The sequence below is a fragment of the Mus caroli genome, unplaced genomic scaffold (assembly GCF_978045245.1).
Source record: "Mus caroli unplaced genomic scaffold, Mus_caroli_1 scaffold_4, whole genome shotgun sequence".
Classification (NCBI taxonomy): domain Eukaryota; kingdom Metazoa; phylum Chordata; class Mammalia; order Rodentia; family Muridae; genus Mus; species Mus caroli.
Window position 1 is genome coordinate 143,733,727 of NW_028227259.1, and position 15,029 is coordinate 143,748,755.

At 49.0% G+C, this 15,029-nt stretch overlaps 1 protein-coding gene across 2 annotated transcripts in view; it reads left to right on the forward strand.

The window, feature by feature from the left end:
• Window positions 1-4,184: 4,184 nt before the first annotated feature.
• Sun1 (Sad1 and UNC84 domain containing 1) overlaps window positions 4,185-15,029 on the forward strand; it is a 47,405-nt gene continuing 36,560 nt past the window's right edge. The window contains exon 1 of one of the 2 annotated variants that reach the window (XM_085837378.1): window positions 4,185-4,336. The gene's annotated coding sequence lies outside the window, so the exon portion shown is untranslated. Of the gene's footprint in view, window positions 4,337-14,180; window positions 14,204-15,029 lie in introns of those variants that run through there. The other variant, XM_085837380.1, reaches the window with a different exon arrangement.

The window sequence follows — 15,029 nt, forward strand, 5'->3', positions numbered from 1 at the left end:
TCCAACGACCGCAACAATAACACTAAAGAAATAATTTGGGCGTGGTGGTGGCGCACGCCTTTAATCCCAGCACTCCGGAGGCAGAGGCAGGCGGATTTCTGAGTTCGAGGCCAGCCTGGTCTACAAAGTGAGTTCCTGGACAGCCAGGGCTACACAGAGAAACCCAGTCTCGAAAAACCGAAAAAAAAAAAAAAAAAGCCGGGCGTGGTGGCGCACGCCTTTAATCCCAGCACTCGGGAGGCAGAGGCAGGCGGATTTCTGAGTTCGAGGCCAGCCTGGTCTACAAAGTGAGTTCCAGGACAGCCAGGGCTACACAGAGAAACCCTGTCTCGAAAAACGAAAAAAAAAAAAAAAAAAAAAAAAAAAAAGAAAAGAAAACAAAAACAAAAACAAAAACAAAAAAGAAATAATTTGAAAACAAGAATAGGGTGTGGCTCTGTAGTAGGGCACTTGCCTAAAATCCCCTAGAGAGAGGCTGGGGGCAGGGCTCCAGCTTATCTGGGGCTTGTGCGAGGCCCTGGGTTCCACCCCTAACACTGGGTGCTAAGATGGAGCATAAGTGTGGCGGAAGCTCCTCTGCAAACAACATCCTGTGAGCAGGGCTCTGGATCGTGGTTTGGAACTGCTGTCAAGGCTAGGCTTGTCTCAACTGACTTGCTGTGCCCCTCCCTGCCACACCCAGAACCACAGTGGGACTAGGAAACGCCCTTGACCTCTACAGGGAACCACCAAGAGCTTAAAAAAAAAAAAAAAAAAAAAAAAGTCCTTTGTGGTGCCTCCTGCCCCAAAGCCGAAAGCAGAAGGAAGGGAAGTCCGATTGCTTCCTTAAGAGAAAGGGATTTCCTGGGCTAAGTGGCTTTCCCTTTGGAGTCTCTGCTGGCCCCGCTTTCTGATCTCTTTGCTGCACCTGCCCCAGAGACTGGCAGCCTCCAGCTCCGGTGTCTAAGCCTCCTCACACCTGGAGTCAGGTTCTGTTTACCACTGAAAGACTGATAGGGTGCCAGAGTTGGTGTAAGCTCACAGGCACTAGCCTCCCAGCCAGCCAGCAGTGTCGGGCAAGGGGAAGCTACTCAAATGCTGCTCTAAAAAGCAAAACAAAAACAAGAAGAAATTCAACAACAACAAAAAAAAAAAGGAAAATGGGCCAGAGGGCAGAGTTCTCGCCAGCATACACAAGCACCAGGATCCATTGCCAGTACGCCATCCACCAGGTGTGGTGGCACACAGTATGTAATCCAGGATTTGGGAGGAGGAATTAGGAAGATCAGAAGTTCAGAGTCATCCTCAGCTTCATAGTAAATTCATGGCAAGCCTAGGCTATGTGAGACCTTGTCTCAAAAAAGAAAAAAAAGAAAGAAAAAGAAAAGAGGAAAAAAAAACTGGAGGGGGGCTGCACTGTTGGTTTGGCTATGGCTGTCGTTTTGTCAGCAGGAAGTGGCAGTGAGGACATCCCCTACTGTTGTAGGTCACACTGATGCTGGACAGCAGTGTCCTGGGGGTTATAATTATGGCAGCCCCTTTTGCTGTTGTTTTGCTGTTTTCAAAAGCCTTAATTCCTGACATTGTTGCCCCTACCTCTCAAGGGCTAGGATTCTCAGTATGTGCGACCATAGCTGGTTTATTACAATTCTTTTTTTTTGTTTGTTTGTTTGTTTGTTTGTTTTGAGACAGATTTTTTTCTGTGTAACCCTGGCTGTCCTGGAATTCACTCTGTAGACCAGACTGGCCTCGAACTCAGAAATCCACCTGCCTCTGCCTCCCAAGTTATTATAACTCTTATATATACCTAGGAAGATGGGTTTCCTCCATCTCTGGCAGAGACAAGTGAATCTCCAAGTTCAAGGCCAGCATAGTCTACATAGTAAAGTCCAGGACAGTTAGAGCTACATAGACTCCATCTCAAAACAAAACAAAACAAAACCTGGGCTGAAGAGACAGCTTATCAGTTAAAAGCATTTATTGCTCTTTCAGAGGACCCACGTTGTGTTCCCAGCACCCACAATATCGCTCACAGCCATATGTAACTCAAGCTCTAGGAGATCTGATACTTCTTCTGACCTGTGTGGACACCAGGCACACACATACACAATGCAAACAAACACTCATACACATAAACAAAATAAAACAAGTCAAATTAAAAAAGACAAAACCGCTAAATATCCACAAAGACACCTACCTCTGAATGCACAGAAAGCTTTAATCACAACAGTTCTGACAAAATCCAAATGTCCAGCAGCTGGCCCAGGCTTCAGCAAACAATAGGCTCTCTGGCCTGCGGAGCCAGCCAGCTGCCCTGCCAAATCTACCCACTTTACTAATGGTGGACTTCAATGTTTGCCACAAATATCCATGTGGCCCGAAAGCCTCTAACATTTATTACAGAAAAGTCTCTCAACTTGCCAGTGGAAGAAATCAACACATTGTCAAACGCTTGCCATATAAGGAGGCGAGTGTGTGCATCCTGAGTGACTCTCACAAGCTGCAGCAGCAGCCTATGTGGGCACATGCCTGTAATCCCAGCACTGGGCTGGAAAGAGAGGCATCCAAGCCATCAATGGCAACAGACCCTGTCTGTGTGTAGATGTGTGCACATGCATGTGCCTGTACTAGTGTCTTTCCTTAGGAACCACCATCCACCTTGTTTTCTGAGACAGGATCTCTCACTGGGTTGGTTCTCATCAAGTTAAGTTAGTTTGGTGGCCAGCAAGCTCTAGGGATTCCAGCACTGAGATGACAAACATACAGCACTAGGCTTTTGTTTATTTGTTTTTTGGTGGGTTTTTTTTTAGGGGGGGGGAGGTTCAAGACAGAGGTTCAAGACAGGGTTTCTTCTGTATAGCCCTGGCTGTCCTGGAACTCACTTTGTAGACCAGGCTGGCCTCGAACTCAGAAATCCGCCTGCCTCTGCCTCCTGAGTGCTGGGATTAAAGGCGTGTACCACCACGCCCGGCTTTCTTACTGTTTTTTTTTTTTTTTTTGGGGGGGGTGGCTTTTGTTTTTTTTAATTCGTATTCTGAGATTGAACTCAGGTCTTTATGCTTACAGTGCAAACATTTTACTAACTAATCCATTTTCTCAGCTCCAGACCCTTTCTAAAAAGTGTAAAACCAGCCAGGCATGGTAGTAAGTGCTACTGGTCCCAGTGGAGGCAGGCAGAGCTACATAGCAAGTTCCAGGGCAGCCAGGACTACATGGAGACCCTCTCTAAAAAAATAAAAACAAAAATTAATTAATTTTTTTAAAATGTAAAAGCCAAGGTCTGGAAGGACGGCTCAGCCATTAAGAGCACTTGCTGGTCATTCGGGGACTGTAGTTTGGATGCCAGCATCCCCTTTTGGATGCTCTGGGGCATTTGAGACCTTTGCAGGCACACACACACACACACACACACACACACACACACACACGTGCGCGCGCATTCATCATCCACTTCAACAGACATACACACAAACACACTTTTAGAAAAGAGTGAAAGCCAGCCAGCTGCCTGTGGCATATGGTAGTAATCTCAGTGCTTGGGAGGATAAAGCAGGAGGATTGTGGCAAACTGGAGGTCAATCAGGGCTATGTCGTGAATTCTAGGCCACAGTGAGACAGTTAAAAAAAGGAAAAACCAAGAGGGGCGTGGTGGCACACGCCTGTAAGTCCTGCTTCGCAGAGGCAGGCTGATCTCTGCGAGTTCAACGCCAGTCTGGTCTACTGGAGAGTTTTAGGGCAGTCAAGGTTACAGAGTAAAACCCTGCCTATAAACAAAACAAATGCAATTCAAGGTTTTGCAAAACTGCGCAAGTTGAGAGAGGGCCTGGTGGGTGGAGTCCCCAGGAGAAAAGGCTCTGGCTTCCAGCCCGCAGGGCAGGGCAGGGCAGGGCAGGGCAGGGCAGGGCGTCAGAGGTTTCCTGCAAACGCTACGCGGGGACAACAGAGAAGAGGATGTGTTTGGGAGCCCACCGCTCCTTCAGCAGGAGTCGGGTCTTCTGGGCCCACTGAAGCCCTGCCTGGAACTCAGCGCGCGCGGGCGCCTTTGCACACAATCCTAATTCTAACGCCACCGGAGAGGAGCAGCCTCCCTAGGTGCGGCCCCTCAAGTCCCAGCGCGCCCGCTCCGCCCACTGACGCCACACGTCCCGCCCTTTCCCCGCCCCCCGCAGGACCGCGGCGGGTCAGCGGCCGCCCCATTGGGCCTGGAGTTTCAGCAGACGCGCTTGGGATTGACGGACGTTCGCGTCGCTCCCGCCTCCGATCCCGGCGCGGCGCGCGATTGGCTGTAGATGTGGGGAGTCTCTGGTTCCCCGGCCTGGGCGGTGCGGACGAGGCCTGAGGCGGCGGCGCGAGGCAGGTGAGCTGCGGCCAGCGGGCCGGGGGGACGAGTAGGCGGGGGGCGCTGCGGACTCCTCTCGGGCACTGGGGACTGTCTCAGGGCGGGCCGGGATGTAGGTTGCAGGGTTCGGCCCCAAGTGGGAACCGCCAACTGGCCACGACGCGCGTGACGCCCTTCGCGTTGCCAGGCCGCGCGCCCCGGCGCCCTGAGTCCAGTTGTCTCGTGTGCCCGGGCACTCTGGTTCCCCCTCGCCCCGGACCCCTGCGTGTTGGGTTCCGGGGTCTCCTGCCACCCGTCGAGGCGCACCCACGCAGGCGCCAATCCGGGGGCGCTCCCTCCTGGGGCGCAGGTGTTGTAGGTGCGGCGATGGGTGCGGGCCGGGTAGCGAGTCCCTGGCCTGCACACCCTGCCACCAGCTTGTTATCCCGAGTTAGTTGCCTTCGCCCCCAGCCCGGCACGCAGGACGGTACCAAAGCTGGCCCGCTGGAGCTTTTTTGGATGCAGCCGGGGGACCCGATGCAGTCAGCCGGGCGAACTTTGCTGCTCCCCGCTGTGTAGAGTGAAGTGTAGTCCTGCGATGTGCGCCTCGCGCCTCCTGGACCAAATACTGATTAGATTTTACTATTCCGTCCATTGCACCGGTGTCGAATTTTAACCTGACTGTTCATACATTTTAGATCCCTCCTAAGGTCTTTTCTTTTTTCTTTCAGCGTCCCAACCTCATGTTCCTTTTCTGTCCTTTGTTTGTGTGTGTCAGGAGACAGGGTCTCATTACGTACTTCTGACTGTCTTCGGCTGTGTAGACCAGGCTGGTCTCACAAAGATCCGGACTGTCTCTGCTTCCTAAGTGCTGGGGTAAAAGGGATGTGTGCAACTAAGCTGGCATCTTGAAACAGGTCCTCAGGTAGCCCAGGCCCGCCTAGAATTTACTATATAGTAGAAGATGACCTTGAGTTCCTAACCCTCTTGCTTCCACGTACCTAGGATTAGATCACAGGTGTGCACAGCCCTGTGGGTCCAGCCCTGGGTACATGTTCTTGAGCAGAGTTGCAGTAACTTCTGGTTCTTCTCTCTTTTGGTTTCCTCGGTCAGGTCAGTCTTGAACTCTTTGGTTTTTCGAGACAGGGTTTCTCTATACAGCCCCGGTGATCCTGGAACACCCAGAGATCCACCTGCCTCTGTCTCCCAAGTGCTGGGATTGAAGGCATGTGCCACCACCGCCCGGCTCAGGCCTGCACTTTTATAGCATGCAGGCTGTGGAGAACTCTACCCAGGCTGTGGGTACTGCGCATGAGTCTATGCTCTAGTCACCTGAGGGTCTGATAGTAGGATCCTCTGCCTTACCTTTTTGGTCTTTTGGTTTTTGTTTGGGGTAGGCCTTTGGTAGCTCCAGCAGGCTCTTAGTTGAAATCCGGATGCTTGTGCTTCCAGCTCCCCACTGCTGGGATCACACGTGTGTGATACTGTGCCCTCACTGGAGAGTTGGGCCAGAGATTTGGAGAGATACTTTTTATTTCCCTAAGGTTGGTGGCCTCAGTTTATTTACCCTTTGTTTTTCCTGGGAGAGCAGAAAGGGGATGAATGTGAAAGCCAGCTGCTGTGTGTGCTTGCGTGCGTGGGTGGGTGGGTGACTCCCCTTTTAACTGTATACAGCGTTATACAACTATCACCATTATCTAGTTCCACGACTTTTCACCACCTTAAAGGTAAAGCCAGAGCCCACCCGTTTTCCTCCTCCCTGTCCGTTAGCTTCTGCTTACAGCCTGTGTGTATGCCTGTTCTAGTTATCTCATTTAAGGCTCATCCGTGCTGTGTAGCATGTGTCCCTATTCTATTACTTTCTGTGGCTGAATTGTTTCCCACTGTATTGCCGGACCTATAAAATATTTAAGAAATACTTTCTATCACATTTTATTCACATGAATGTTTGCTGAGGTCAGGGGACAATTTACTGGAGTCACTTGTCTCCTTCGCCTGTGTAAGTCCTGGGGGACTAAACTCAGGTCACCAATTGTGGTCGCAGTCACACTGAACCTCCTCGAAGGCCTGCTCCTCCTTACTAAATCCTGTTTATCCACATCAGTGGATTATTTAGTGCTGCCGGGAACATGGGAACAAGTTTGTGTTTGAACATCTGTTTTCGTGTGTGTGTGTGTGTGTGTGTGTGTGTGTGTGTGTGTGTGTGAGAGAGAGAGAGAGAGAGAGAGAGAGAAAGAGAGAGGGAGAGAGAGAGAGAGAGATTGTGGAGGCCTAAGGTTAATGATGTTGGGTGCCTATCTCAGTCATTCTCTATCTTTGTTTTAATCTTTTGTTTTGTTTTGTTTTTTATTTTCTTCAAGACAGGGTCTCACTTTGTAGTTCAGCTGTCCTGGTTCTGTAGACCAGGCTGGTTCCTGAACTCAAAGATTCTCCTGCCTAAACCTTCCAAATTCTGGGATTAAAGGCGTGCAGCACTTCCTTCCTTAATTTTTAAAACAGTGTCTCTCACTGGAACTTTAATTTTTTTCTTTTTAAAATTTTTCGAGACAGGGTTTCTCTGTGTAGCCCTGGCTGTCCTGGAACTCACTCTATAGACCAAGCTGGCTTCAAACTCAGAAATCCACCTGCCTCTGCCTCCCAAATGCTGGAATTAAGGGCGAGCGCCACACTGCCTGGCAATGTTTGTGTTTCTGACTCTTTACTGGTTAGGCCATGACTCCAGCCCCTGAACACCTGTTTTTAGTTCTTGGAGTACAGACCTAGGAGTAGACTTGCTGGCTCACATGGTAGCTCTATGTTTAACTCAGTGCAGAGCATCCAGTCTGCTTTTCCGCAAAGCTGCATGGTTTACACTCCCACCCACAATGTGGGAGACAGCCCACTTTGTCCATATCTTTCCTAATGCTTGGTTTCCTTCCGTCCGTCCACCCACCCACCCCATCTCAGTGAAGTATATCTTTGACTTTGGTCTGCATTTCCCAGATGACACAGGGATGTGTGTGGACTTTTGTTTTAGGTCCTCATTGGCCGTCTGTATGTCTTTGGAAAGATGCCTGTTCTGCCCTGTCCCAGTCCATGTGCACATGTGCATGTGTGTAGACCAGGCTGACTTGGAACACATGGTCTACTTGCCTCTTCCTCCCAAGTGCTGGGATTAAAAGTATGATCCATCATGCTTAGCCTTTCCCTGTCTTTTACTTAGGTTGTCTTGATGATGTGTGAAAGTTGTTTATACATTGCAGATACACATACCTGACTTGCAAGTACCACCCCACCTCTGTCTACATCGCTCTTTGAGGTAGCAGCTCACCATAATCTCAGACTGATTTCAAAGTCATGGTCCTTCTGCCTCAGCCTCCTGGGTGCTAGTATGACTGGAGTTTGCCATCATGCTTTGCTTCACCTTTGACTCCTCCCCTAATTATTACGTGTGTGTGATATGTATGGGCATGTGTGTGTATAGTCAGAGGCCAATTTTGTGGATTAAGTTCTCTTTCACTTTCCATTGGTCCTGGGGATGAACTTGGGCATCAGGCTTATGTTGCAAATGCTTTAACCATTGAGCCATTTGCCAGCGGTGGTCATCTTTTTGATAGTGTTTGTTGTGTTGCTGTTTATTTGTTTGAGGCAGGGTGTCATTGTATAGCCTTAGCTGGCCTGGAACTCACTCTGTACACCAGGCTGCCTCAAATTTAAGAGACTTCTCTGCCCGTGCCTCTTGGGCATTTTTAATGCTTGACGTAATAAAGTTCTGTTTTCTTTAGGTGGGTGTATTGCAAACCCTAGGTCATGAAGACTTGTCTTTTTATGTTCTTTGTAAAAGTTTGATAGTTTTTGTGGTTCTATTTAGGTTTTTGATCTGTTGTGAGTTCATTGTGGGCTATGATGTCTGAGGGTCTGACTTAATTCTTTCCATGGAAGCTCAACCGTTCTAGCAGCATTTGCAGAAAGAGACTTTCTTCCCTTGTCAGTTGGCCTCAGAAGGCAGGTTAACCTTTGACCCTGTATACTTTCTGTTGGAGTATGTCTGCCTGTATGCCACGGCTGTTTGGCCTGCAGTGGATTTCTCAGCTCAGCTCCTTTTTCCAGACTTACCTGTTCTCTGGAACCTTCTGCAGTTCTGTGTAAATGAGGAACTGCTTTGCCGGGGTCTGCAGAAACGGTCCTGGGATATTGACAAGGGTCACAGTACATCTGTGTATCCTTTGGGCAGCATTGCTTGTCAGGATAGTGGGTCTTTCTGCTCTTGGACTTTTTACATTTCCTTGTGGCATTCAGTGCCCAGCGCTGCCCTTGGGAGGTTAAATTGATTCCCAAGGCCTTTTCTTGCCTGTACGGTCGGAAGGAACTCTCAGTTCCACTTAGCCTTGTTCCTTGCTAGCATGAGAAGCACAGCTAGCTTTGTGTGGCTGTGCATCCTGCCACTTTGCTGAATTTGTTAGCTTTAGGCTATTCTGTCTATGAACTCCTGTCAGCTGAGAGTAAAGGCTGCCTCACTGTTACTGTCTTTCCGGTCTGTACCCCTTTTCTCCCCTTGTCTTGAGTAGTTGCTCTGGCTTGAACTTTGGGACACTGTGAGATCCACTGCTGCCTTGTCCTGTTCCTTCCTGCACTTGGGAAGTCTTTTCGCCTTCAGGTGTGATGCTGCCTGTGTGCTGCATTCAGGGAGTTCCCTTCCAGACTGACCTGGCTCGGGATAAATGTGTGCTCCTCCTGCCTCTACAGGATTACACCACCACACCTGGTTTATGCAGTGCAGGGATGCAGCCCAGTGCCTGTGTATGAGAAGTGTGCATTCTACCCCCTGAACCACACCCACACACTATGATATTTTAGCAAGGTGGGGTCAGCTTTGTACCTTTGGAGTTTTATCTTTAAAGAGCTGAGAATACAGATGTGAGCCACTGCACTTGGTTATTGAATATTGTGTTATTCATGAAGGGGTGTGGGGATTCTCTATACCTACTACCATGCACATGTGGTTTCGCCTGAGGGCATCTCCAACAGACTTCATGTCTGACCACCTCCAGACTCCTAGTTTCCTTAACACCCTCACTTCCACATGTCAAAGGGGTGTCACTAGTTCTCCAGTCTTTGGAGTTCTACAATGAAAACCAGGCACTTTTGCTGTTCCAAAAGCTCCATTTCTTTTGGCTCTTTTTTTCTGTTCCATGCATATTTGCCTTTCCAGGAAATCTGACACCTGTGTTCAACACCTAATTTGTTCCGTCTGTGGGTGCGTGTGCCATACGTAACACCTAGCTGGAGAGAGTGGAGAGGAGAGCTGGCCCAAGTCGGTTCTCTCCTCGCACCTGCATCCCAGGGATCCAACTCAGGTCACTAGGCTTTGTGACAAGTACCTTTGCTTACTTGAGCCATCTTGCTGGCCCTATGCTCATCTGTCACAAGGGGCATGCTGACTGGAGCTTACTGGGTGACCTGTTTTCAACGACCTGTTTAATTGGCGTGTGCTTCACCCTCTGTGTTTGTGAGCACAGCGCTCTCCCAAGAACTCTGCTCCTTTTGGGGGTCACATCCCATAAACCAGGCCACTCTACATTTGCTCCCAGCAAACAGTGGCACCAATTTAAAAGTCAGCCTCAGGACACTTGCCCTCCCTTAAAGGTCTCAAGTAAGGCAAGAGAGCCCCAGGGCTGGCAGGATGCCTCCCAGGGCACTAATCCCTCGGCTGCTACTCCTGAGTGCCTGGAGAAGGGAGTGCCTTGTTGTTCTGGTGAATGCTCAAGGGGATCCCGGCTGAAGGGTTGCCATGCCACCTTCTTGACTGAAAACATGCTCTTGTTTTCTCCTCCCTACTACTGTCCAAAGTCGGAATGCACTGCCGTTCTGGACCTCCTACCCCACTAGATTTTCCGATGGCGAATCTGAGAATGCTAGCTCTGCATCTGAAACCGGTCCCTTCCCAGGTGACAGATGAGCAGCTCTCACTGAGGTGCTGGTCTCTGATGGGTTCTGCTCATCAAGCAGTACAGTCTTCAGTGGTCAGACAGGTGCTCCCTATCTTTTGGAGGTGTGGGTCATAGATTTTAGTGTGGAAACACAATCTCTGACAGATGCCTCATGACCTATGCAGAATTAAACTGCAAGTCACAGACAGGTGGTATGAAAGGGCTTCCTGGACGGAGGTTCCCCAGCATCAGAGAGGATTCCCTCAGGGCTGGTGTGGTTTTAGAGTGCCACTGCTTGCCTGCCCTGGAGCTGCTGCTGCTTTCTGCTTTGTTCTTTTTTCAATGTTGGGCACTGAACCCAGGTCCTCACACACACTTACCTGCTTAGTCCTGTCGCTGAGCTGTATGCCCTGGTTGTAGTCTTTTTTATTTTATTATTATTTTTTTAAATTCCTTTGGGATGAGGTCTTAGTAAGTTGCTCGGGCTGGCTAAGTGTTCTGTAGGACAGGCAGAGCTACTTGAGATTGTCCTGGCTCAGCCTTTCAAGTAGCTGGTGTTACAGACCTTTCCCACCACACCAGGTTTTAGTACTGATGCTTTTTATTTATCTGTTGTTCGTGGTTTTCTGAGACAGGGTCTTCTTGTATAACCCTATCTGGGCCAGAACTGTCTGTGTAGACCAAGCTGACCTGAAATTCAGAGATCCACTGCCTCTGCCTTCTAGGGCTGGGATTATAGGTGTACACCACCATGCCTGGCTTTCATTTGTGTTTTTTGTTGTTTGTTTGTTTGTCTAAAGCAGAGCCTGACTTTATAACCCACACTGGTCTCTACTTCTCTGTTCCTACCTCAGCCTTCCTAATGCTTAGTTACAAGTATGCCCTATCCGAGAGAGAGAGAGAGAGAGAGAGAGAGAGAGAGAGAGAGAGAGAGAGAGAGATTTTTTTTCCCCAACAAATATGGCAGAATTCTTTATTTTTGAGGAAGGGGGGACTTTGCGATGTAGCCACACTAGCTTGAAGCTTGCAGTCCTCTTGTATCAGACTCTGTAGTTGTACTCTAGGCCTAGCAAAACTTGGTTTTGCAAGAGGGTTACTCTGTGATATTCACAGCCATAGTGCACTTTCATAGCATACAAAACCCCCTGGGTTTCATCTCCAGCATTGTAAAACCAAAGAAACAACAATTTTCAAGTGTTTTTCTTGACAGTGAACATACTCATTGAGCCTGCCAGGTAGCACCTAGCTAATGTGGAGAGCTAAGTGTCCTAGGTGATGGTGAGTCAGTAAGGTAGAGGTGAAAGATAAATGCACTGATGTGTGTGCTGTGTCTGTGTGTGGCTGTGCCGTCCTGGCTCTTGTAAAAGGTCCTATAGGTAGGGATCAAGTGAAGCATCTGTCTGGAAGGGCTAGGGGAGCACCCACCACCAGTTATGGTGTGATGGGGTTTCAGGGCACCACTGAGGGATGAGGCCTGTGACAGATGGTGCTTCCTATGAAGCTAGCTGGCATCCTGTACCCCTAACCCCTTGAATTAGAGTGGGGTGCACTGTCAGACCCGAGTCTTCAGGGTTTGATCTCAAATGGTAGACAAAGTGGTTTTAAGACATGCTGTGGTCCTCTTCTGGGGTAAGTCATCATGATTTCTGGCCAAATCTGTGGTACTGACAGAACCAGGAGGTGCCAGCCCCAATCGCAGCATCTTCCACCTTCCCAGAGTCAGAAGGAGGAGGTGCTGCCATCACTTTTCAGGTTTGCCTTTCAGGGTGTCTCTGACACCAAGTGTTCTGTTATTTTTCACATAGAGTTTCATCACCTTGGGTGCAGATCAGATCTCATTGTGTGGCCAACATCCTCAGGCCCAACCCAGACAGCTGTCCCCTGCTGTGGCTCTAAGTAGGGATCAGTAGAAAGATTGTGCTTGGTTTATTTGAGCTGCAGTTCTGTTCTGTGTCTTAGGTGTGTGTTGTTTGCATGAAGCTACATTTAATGTAGTCTTGATATTCTCCTGATGTGTTTTCTGTTTTGCTGTGAAGAAAGCACATCCTGTCTAGGTGGCAGAGATTTGGGTGATAGGGTGGAAGGACTGAAATTCATTCTTTTGGGCTGGTGAGATGGCTCAGTGGGTAAGAGCACCCGACTGCTCTTCCGAAGGTCCAGAGTTCAAACCCCAGCAACCACATGGTGGCTCACAACCATCCGTAACAAGATCTGGCGCCCTCTTCTGGAGTGTCTGAAGACAGCTACAGTGTACTTACATATAATAAATAAATAAATCTTTAAAAAAAAAAAAAAAAGAAATTCATTCTTTTGTTTGTTTTGTTTTTGTTTTTTCCAGACAGGGTTTCTCTGTGTAGTCCTGGCTGTCCTGGAACTCACTCTGTAGACCAGGCTGGCCTCGAACTCAGAAATCCACCTGCCTCTGCCTCCCAAGTGCTGGGATTAAAGGCGTGTGCCACCACGCCCGGCTCCTGAAATTCATTCTTGATGAAAGCATTCACAGGCAAGACCTGGGCTTTACATTTTCATCCTCAGTGTATGTGGATCTTGCAAGGAGAATGGTGGTGAGTGAGAAATCATTGTGCTGAAGGATCCTGCTGAGATACGCCTGCTTAGAAAAACACTTCCGGGGCTAGTGGTGTGGCGGTGGTTATGGTAAAGCGGTTGACCTAGCATGTGGAAGGCCCTCCTGTGGACAACTTAGAAGGCAGAGCTCCTGTGTCTGCTTTGTCTGGAGCCCTGGCTCTCCACCTTCTGTTCTCTGGGCCAGTGTACTAGGCTAGTGCTCTGGAGCCGGTGCTCAGCTCCTGTCTTTGCCCCAGCACAAGCTGACTTGAAGCAAATCCTTGTTTTCAAGACTGGGGAACCTGTGAGGAGCACAGTCTGAGCAAGGTCCATTTAGTGGTAACACTGGTTTAGGCAGCTAGACAGGCTGGAGGAGTGACAGGACCTCTGCTGACTAACAGGTTCTTGTCAGGTTTGGCTGATACTGTTGAAAACAGTTGCATTTCTTCACTTACGGTTTTGTTACCCTTCGGCCTATTGTTGCAGATCATTTCCAATCAGTCCCATAAGCTGAGACCCCACAGAACAACCTCTTCAGGGTGCGGCCAGGAGGCAGACTCTGGCTAGCAGATGAGAGGGGCCTTGGGAGTGGAACAGTATGAAGATGCTAAGCCCAGTTTTGGACACCAGGAGGAGCAGCAGATTATGTTTGGCCTGTTGGTGGTGACATGAGCTTGTGAGGGTCCAGGTGTGTCTGCGCCATCCATGATGATCATTGGACTTCAGTCTTCTGTTCAAGACAGGGCCGAGTTAATCTTCCAACTCTGAGATTGTTAGCCTAGGAGGAAATAGATCTTAAGTTTATTTTTTAACCTTCACATTCATTTATTGTTTCTCCGTGTCCGAGAGACACTCAGAGGGAAGGATGGAGTGTGTGTGTGTGTGTGTGTGTGTGTGTGTGCACACAGTCAGTTCTTGGTTCTTGCCTGTTATCACATGGGTTCCAGATATTTGAACTCAGATTGTTAGGCTTGACTCCAAGCACCTTGACCTGCTGAGCCATCTTAGGAGCACCCTCTCCCAATAGCTGTGAACCTACATCATTCTTTGTTTTTACTTACTGCATAGTTTGTATTCCTGCAAAGGAATTGCAGTGTGTGCCTATCAGTCTCTCTCTGCCTTACATGGACTTAACCCATTGTCCTCTCTGATTTGATTTTATGACATCATCTTATTCTCTTTATATAGCTCAGGCAACCTTGAATTCAGTCTGCCTCGGCTTCCTGAATAGCACTGACTGCAGGTGTGTGCCACAGAGTAAAATAAATCTTAATGGTGACTGTCGTCCTGTAACTCAGATCCGCAGTGAGCTTGAGAAGGACTGGGCTGTTCTCCTGTGTGCACTGCTGCTCATGTGTGTGGACCTGTGAATGCAGTCATGTTTTCTGGGGTCTGGGGTGATTGGCTGGATCATCAGTAGACCACTGGACTGGTGAGTTTGGGCCCAAGATAGCTGGTTCAGCATTCTGTGTTCTCACGTAGCAGTATTGAGAAAGAGGGAGAGTGGTGATCTGCACACACAGTGTTTAGTAGGCTTCTCTGGAGAATGTTATTCCAGAGCTCTCTAGATTCAAGAAGCATCAAGTTTAATGGAGGGGAGGGTTCAAGGTCTGTTCTGGCTTAATGTCGTCAGTTATTGCTTCCTCCCTGTCCAGACCTGGCTGCCTGGGCTCAGCATGTGTTCACACTGGTGTTCTGTGTAGCATCACCTTTGCATCTCAGTTCATCAAACACTTTCCAGCCCACCACCCTCAGCTGCAGGTCTCCTGCCCACTTCTGTGGACCAGCAAGCCTTTGACAGAGACCTGCCCTGGCCCCTGATTGCCTTTGCTCCTCTTGCAGATTTATGCTCAAAGGAAGTTAGGTTCTCCTTAGATGATGGCATGGTTGTTCCACTGACTGTGAGAACTGGGATGAACTGTGCAGTGGCCAGGTTGTATAGTGGATGTGTGGGCTTCTCTGTCCTGGAGCTTTGCGTGGCTCCATGGGTAAGAGCGTGCCAAGGTATTTCTTTTCATAGAAATGCATACATAGCTTCTTATATGTCCCTGCTTCCCAACTTTGGGAATCAAGTCTTGGCTGTGTGAGACTTTGTTGTCCCACATAGGTTGTATGAGTGGTATGACAAGGCCAAGTCTCTCTCTGCTATTACCCCCAGTGATTCCTCTGCCTTCCAAGCCTTATCAGGGCTTGCCGGCATTAGCTGTTGGATTTTGGCACTCTGTATGTCCTGGGGGTTGAGACAGGTCAAAAATGCC